Consider the following 8311-nt stretch of genomic DNA (forward strand, 5'->3'; position numbering starts at 1 on the left):
TCCATGTCCAAACGCCGCCCAGCCCTCCCAGAGCCGTCTAGAGCCATTTTTGGCCCCCTTTTGTTAAGGTTACTATTATTAAACCTTAATGTTTTAGTTTTTTCTTTTAAATTTAGTGTTTTTATGATTTTTTTGTGTATTTTTTATGAGTTTGTTAAATTTTCTATTGCTTTTTTTTTCACATTGTATTGGAGCATCTAGAGCACCTCAAGCTTTTAGGTATTGTTTTCAATTTTTTTTTTTTAAATTATTTTGTGATTAGTAGTTTGTAGATAATTTTTAAATTAAATTAAATTCTAGTAGTTTTTAATAAATTTTATGTTTTGTTAATGTTATAGTGAATTTGATATTAATTTTATTGTATGAAAAATAGGTATGTTAAATTAATTTTTTTGTTTTGAATTTTATATATATGTTAGGTTAAATAAAATTAGTGTTTTGAATTATATATATTAGATTAAATAATATGTTTTTGTTGTTTATTTGTGAAGTAAAGATTGTATTAAATTTATGTATGTTTTAGGACTGGTTTATATGTATTTATGCAGATTTTCAATTTTGGGATAGGCTAGATTACACTCGTTATGCTGCCAAAATTTTAGTAGATTTAGAAATATTAAAAACTACAAAATAATTTTAAAGTTAGTGCGATTGAATTTTTTAATTAATTTTAAAGCAACTAATAAAAATTTATAAAAAAATCATATATTGGAAATTAAAAAAAATAATTTTACAATTATAAAACTTTATTGTTATTTTTGAAAAATTAAAATAATAATTTGATAATTATCAAAGAAATTAATTAGAATCATTAATAAATTTATAATTAAATAGTTGTATATATAATGAAACTTTATAATACATTCATAAAATTTGATAATATATATTCATAAAATTATAAAGTTGAAATTGAAAAAAATAATTTTACAATTATAAAACTTTATTGTTATTTTTTTAAAATATAAAAGTGAAAATTAAAATAATAATTTGAAATTGAAAAAAAAAAAACTCACAAAAATGGGTCAAAAAGCTTGGAGGCGTCGCTCGTTTGGAGGGATTTCGTGCAGAAAACTTGAATGTAGCATTTAGGTCAAATGGGAAATCGGGGACGAAGTTGTTAACTAATTATGGGTGAAGGACATTAGCGTTAGTACCCCATTGACGCAAACCATGCGTTAGTGTCAATTAGGCACTGATGCTAACGATGTTGTTAACAGTGTCAGTGCCTAACTGACTCAAATAGTCCCCACTAACAGCGTTAGAGTTACAACTAATGCAAATACCCTTTCATTTGTGGCAGTGCCCAATTGACACAAATGATAACTCTCAATCAACGGCATCAGTCAACTGCATTGACTGATGCGTTTGACTAACACAAAAGGGGTATTGTTGACCACGATTTTGGCCAACGACGAGTAGACGTTAAAACTACAATAAACCTTCAAGAGAAAAATACAACACTAATAATTTTATAGTGGTTAAACCCCAATTTGTTGGTAATAGCCTAATCCACTTGGAGTTGTGATATATTCAGCCTACACTTAAGATCAGATGAATTGAGCCAACTGAGTTTCTTAAGTGCAAGTAGAAAAATACAGAGTTTCTCTCTAGAGAATACAAGCTTTATCTCTCTAAGCTCTCATAAAATGCCCCAAGAATGCCCCAAGTAACAGTCCCAAAATCTCAAAACTAGAGAGTTTTCTCAGTCTAAAAAGATCAGATCAGCCTAAATGATGCCATGAGCCATTTATTTATAGGCTCATGGATCGTACATGAGAAATATCCCATTTTGACGGGGTCCTTGGTTTTTTCAACCAACTTTAATTAATAGAATACAAATAAATTCAAATTACAACAATATAGCTATTATTCCGGGATATTTGAGAGATTCCCGCGGTAGTTACGAGCGATTCGGGTTGAAGCTATTACTAAGACTTTACAGAAGAGTCACTAGACGCTAACTTCTGAGAATCTCAAACCAAATCCATTCCCGAAGTGACTGATCGGCCAAGACAACTTTGTCCAAATCACACTACTGGTCGGGCATGGCACACCTCTAGTCGGGCATGGCACACCACCGGTCGGGCATGGAAAATCATACCACTGATCGAGCATGGCACACCACCAGTCGGGCATGGCACACCTCTGGTCGGGCATGGCACACCACCGGCCGGGCATGGCACACCTCTGGTCTGGCATGGCACACCACCAGTCGAGCATGGCATACCTCTGGTCTAACATGACACATCTCTAATCTAGTATGACACTTCTCTAGTCTAACATAACCCATCTCTAGTCTAGCATGACACTTCTCTGGTCTAGCAAAACATTTGACTGGTTGGCCAAACTCCAAACTGGTCAGTCAAAAATCTTTACCGGTCGAACAGAAATTCTATCAGGTCGGTCAGATCACTTTATCACAACTCCGAAGAGCCAATACATTTATTGACTATTAATGTGACATTTACTGACCATGCATTGCCACTTGTCACTTCTGATTGCCCCCCAAGTTTATTATATGATTTACTCATATGATAAACTTTTCTCTAGCAAAATGTTTTTGAGGTCATCCAAAAGCTTCCATCCAGTCGGTAACTTTCACTTTTGTAGTAAACCCACGATTGAACTTTTCTTTTGATTTCTTCAAATTCTATTTTTTGATCTTGTTGTAGTACCCCATGAGTAGGAAAACATGTTTGCTCCATGTTTTTTAGTAAACTTGTGCTTGCTTAGCTGATTGGAAATGCATATTTGGTCCTCGGGGACCCAAATAATTTCTTAATTGCTGACCCTTGGGTGCTTTGTTTCCTACTGCTTGGATGCCCACCTTGTGGGCTAGGAATGCCCTCTCTGTTTGGGGCACATAACCTCCCCGGATAGTAGCCCTTGGCATGCTAGCACCTCGGCACCAGGGCAGAACTCCTCGGATGCACGCCTCCTTTGGTGCACCTGCTTCTCGGATGCGCGGGACAGCCGCTCGGATGCGCACCTGCCAGCTCCTCGGATGCACGGAAGCAGCTCCTCGGACACACCTGCAACAGCTCCTCGGATGTGTGCCTGCCCGCTTGGGTGACTTCACACATCTGCTCGGATGATACGCCAGCTGCCCAGACACGCGCGTGCCATCCGATCGGCACCACTCCACATCTGCTCAGATGACACGCCCATCTGATCGGGTGCACACACATCCACTCGGATGATACGCCAGCTGCCCAGACATGCGCGTGCCTTCCGCTCGGACACATACGCCCATCCGCTCGGGCATCACGCAGTCTACTCGGACACGCCTCAGCATCCGCTCGGATGCAGCACCATCTGCTCAGATACATGGCCCTCTTAGCTCCTTGGACTTGTACAGAACTTTATGGCTTATGCATATAGGCACCAAAAATTTATGATTATTGTTGTTGCTCTCATAAATTTCTATCTGGGTAGTAAAATATTTTACTGCTCAGAGAAAATATTTTACTAGGTAGTAAATACTTTTTCTTTGCATTTATTTGTTCGTGTTTGTTTGGTTCACTCCAGGGACTCATCGCTGTTAGTCATGCTCAATAACAGATTTTCCTACCTGACTAGTGATATATGCTCAGCTGACCAGGGAAGTTGTATCTGCTCTCCCAACCAGGGAAACTCTGCACCTGATCAGCTAAACTTTGCACCTGGCCAGTAGTTTACTCTTTTTTCTTGTGAAGACAATTGTTGCTTAGCAGCTTTGATATTTTTCTCATACAACCGAGCTGTTGGCATTTATACTTTACTTTTCTTTGCTAACTTGAAACATTCTAAGTCTTTTTAGACCTAAAACATTATAAGTGTTTTGTGAATAGTAAAGTCACTCTGATGTATGCCTTATATTTTCGCATGAGTGCTTAGTTTTCTAACTTAGAAATTATTGCTCTAACATTTTATGAGCATAATGTTTATTGTCACACGAATATCTGCTTCTAACTTGAAATTTTAAAAAATTCCAAGTTACTTAAGCTTTGTCAAACAAGTTAGCTTAATGGCCTTTTTGGACTTTGAAAATTTACAAGTCAGCCTAAAAACAAATATCTTAACTCGTGCTCTTATTTCTTGTGTTAAATTATATACCAGTATACCTCCTGTGCCCCCCAAGCGATCGAGGGTTGAAAGATCCTTAGTCACTTGCTACTTGACTGTATCTGTTCGAGCAGTTAATTACTCATGAAACACATAGAATATATGGAAAATATTCGAGCAGTTGAACATTGCTTGAACATATCGACTAGTTGAACACTGTTTGAATAATTAACACACATGCACATTTGTAGCAAGAATCGCCATGCTGCGCGTAGTCTCTTTTATTACTCGTAAAAAAAGGACAAAATGTGTCTAATAACGAGTCTTAAACAACAAAATTTGTTAAAAAATAAATAAATGACTAGTTAGCAAATAACCAACTCATAAACCAAACTCAAATAACAAGTTAAACAACTTGAAATTAAGCTACCACTCTAAAAGCAGTATTTTAATGATAATATATCCTCAGATGCTCTCCATTCCTGTGGTTCCTGATCAGGCTCCGTTCACCAAATCTGATCCTAGCACTCCCGCTCATGTCGAAGTGTCTCGGCATACCTCTCCCTTGCTTTATTACTATCTCATCCAAGTTTGGACCTCCACATATAGTGTCTAAGGTAAAGTCCACAGGCCCGGGCTGCAAGGGTGGAGATCTCTGTCGTTTGAACCAAGGATCGCTACTGCCTCCTTCTCCTTAGGGTGTCTCTTCCCAATACTTTCTCAACTTGCCTGACCAGAGAAGAAACTCTATCTCATCCTTGAGGTGATTGCATTCATTCGTTTCGTGACCTTAATCTCCAAGGAAACAACAAAACTTATTCATATCTCTTTTCCTCATCTCTTTCCTGATGGGTGGAGGTTTCTTGTAGGGAACCTCTTCATGCTAGCAAAATATATTTCCGCTCGGCTGGCCGAGAGAGTGGTGTAATTAGTGAACTAAGGTTCATACTTGGCTGGCTTTTCGTTTGTACTCAACTTAGCCTTCTTTTTTTCATGGTGGTCAGACCCGTTATTCCCACGTTTCTTTCCACCATTCTCAGGAGGTTCAGTCGATCCGGCCGGATTGTTTATGCCATTCTCCTCTTTCTTGATTGCATCATCCAATTTCATATACTTGTCTGCTCGGTCAAGAAATTATTGAAGTGTTGAAATTGGATTTCTATGTATATTATCCCACAAAGGGCTCCGATATGTTATCCCAGCGGATATGGCAACCATCTTCCCCTCGTCTCTTACAGCAGTTGCTCTATTGGCTTCTCTCATGAATCTTTGTATATAATTCTTTAAAGACTCATATTTTCCTTGTTTGATATCTGCCAAGTGGTTGGCATAAACTGGTGGAGTCCAGGCAGCGCTGAACTGTCTACAAAACTCCTTCTTGAATGCTTCCCAAGAGGTAATGGATTTCGGCTTAAACTTCCAATACCATTCCTGGGCAGTATCCGACAATGTGGTCGGGAAAAATCTACACCGATAATCGTCACTTACCCCGAGTAGTTCCATCTGGTCCTCGAATTTCCCAACATGTCTGATGGGATTTGCCTTTTCTGTATATACTGGCAGAACCGGTGCTTTATATTTTGCGGCGGCTGGGCTGCTCTAATCCGGGCACAAAATGGGCTGCCACTCCGGTAGTCTATCGCATCCATCTCGAAAGGTCGTTTTGACAAACCTTGCACTGCAGCTGTTAGCACGTCAAGCTGGGCTTGGATGGCTGGTGCAACTGATGAAGTTCCAAGGTCTTGACCGCCTGGTCGGGCATTACCATCTAGTGCACTGTCGTCAAGTATTTCTACTTGACTGGCAGGGCGGTTCAGATTTTGCCCTGCGACCGGGACGGTCCTCCTCTTGTTGGTGATAACATCCCTTAGATCCTTCCGGGAAGCATGCTCTCCTGCCCGATCGAACACCATACTCTTTGATTTTCAGAGGGCTTACTACGCGGGACTTGCTATCTCCTACTACGTTGCTGGTCGAGGTGTAGTGGAGGCTTTTTGGTACATCCCACGCAGTCTTTTCCTCCTTGTGGGTTGTTGTCTTCTTTATCCTTTGATTGGTCGGTGTGATGACTATCAGCCTCATCACGACCATGCCCATCTTTGAACTATGAAGTCCTCTTATCTCGAGGAGTCCTAATATGATCCTACCTGGGTGGAGTCCTTTTATTGCCCGATCGGTGACTCCCTGCTCTAGAAGTTTCTGATCAGTGGCTCCTGAAAGGGGTTCTAGAGTTCTCTCTTTGCGTCGAGGCAGTTCCGGATCGGACCCCATCCCAGGGGGTTACTCCTGCTTCTGTCTGGTCCCCGAGAATTGGCTCTGTCAGTGTTCCTCCGACCAGCATTATTATTTCTTGCTCCCTGGGTGGCTACTTGTGCCACGACTTAAGCATTGGCTTGGGCCAATTGGGTAGCCGCTTCTAGAGCAAGTGCTACTTCACAATGTCTCCGGTCGACTTCCTCCTGTCGTTGTCTGATCTCTTCGATTCTGGCCTCCATATCGCACCTTTGCTGCTCTAACGCCGCTCTCTGCCTGGCCATCTCTTTAGTGAAAGACTCTTGTCGAGCATTGAATTGCATCATCTCCTCTTGGAAAGCGCCTATTGCTTCCTGGAGTTGTTCAACTTTTGGAGTGGTCTCCTCGAGAAAGACTCTGGGCTCAATCTCATGGTCTTGAGGGCCAGGACCTTCTAATCTAGCATGCTCTTTAGATGAGCCTAGCTTCTTAGAGGCCGCATTGGTGTTCTTGGGCATCATAATAATATAGTAATTGTGTGTTTTTCCCTTCAGGCTCTCAATGAAAGCACCAAAATGTTGACCATGATTTTGGCCAACGACGAGTAGACGTCAAAACTATAATAAACCTTAAAGAGAAAAATATGACACTCATAATTTTATAGTGGTTCAACCCTAATTTGTTGGTAATAGCCTAATCCACTTGGAGTTGTGATATATTCAGCCTACACGTAAAATCAGATGAATTGAGCCAACTGAGTTTCTTAAGTGCAAGTAGAAAAATACAGAGTTTCTCTCTCTAGAGAATACAAGCTTTATCTCTCTAAGCTCTCAGAAAATGCCCCAAGAATGCCCCAAGTAACAGTCCCAAAATCTTAAAACTAGAGAGTTTTCTCAGTCTAAAAAGATCAGATTAGCCTAAATGATGCCATGAGCCATTTATTTATAGGCTCATTGATCGTACATAAGAAATATCCCGTTTTGACGGGGTCCTTGGTTATTTCAACCAACTTTAATTAATAGAATACAAATAAATTCAAATTACAACAATATAGCTATTATTCTAGGATATTTGAGAGATTCCCGCAGTAGTTACGAGCGATTCGGGTTGAAGCTTTTACTGAGGCTTTACAGAAGAGTCACTAGACGCTAACTTCTGAGAATGTCCAACCAAATCCATTCCCGAAGTGACTTATTGGCCAAGACAACTTTGGCCAAATCACACTACTGGTCGGGCATGGCACACCTCTAGTCGGGCATGGCACACCACTGGTCGGGCATGGTACACCTCCAGTCGGGCATGGCAAATCATACCACTGATCGAGCATGGCACATCACCGGTCGGGCATGGCACACCTCTGGTCGGGCATGGCACACCACCGGCCGGGCATGGCACACCTCTGGTCGGGCATGGCACACCACCGGTCGGGCATGGCATACCTCTGGTCTGACATGACACATCTCTGATCTAGCATGACACTTCTCTGGCCTAACATGACACATCTCTAGTCTAGCATGACACTTCTCTTGTCTAGCAAAACATTTGACTGGTCGGCCAAACTCCAAACTGGTCAATCAAAAATCTTTACCGATCGGACAGAAATTCTATCAGGTCGGTCAGATCACTTTATCACAACTCCGAAGAGCCAATACATTTATTGACTATTAATGTGCCATTTACTGAACATGCATTGCCACTTGTCACTTCTGATTGCCACATCATTGAACTGAAATTTTGGGGATAACAGGTATTTTGGTGTAGTGTTGCTCATGAGAAATTCTGGTCGAAGGGCAACTCACTCGACCAGAATGACCCGAATCTTATCAGATATTTATGTAACTGTTATTAGATTGTATTTTTTATACTCTTTTATTTAGTATTCAGTTGTAACAAACCCACACTATACGTGTAGGGCCCATTCCATGTTTGTATGGCCTATGTCCCAGTAAGGGACTCTATAAATAAACATCTCTCACAGTTATTATTTCTCATGCGCAATCATTTTAAGGATCTTAGTGCAATCATTCTCATCTCT

Source organism: Humulus lupulus, chromosome 3 (genome assembly GCF_963169125.1).
Source record: "Humulus lupulus chromosome 3, drHumLupu1.1, whole genome shotgun sequence".
Taxonomy (NCBI): Eukaryota; Viridiplantae; Streptophyta; class Magnoliopsida; order Rosales; family Cannabaceae; genus Humulus; species Humulus lupulus.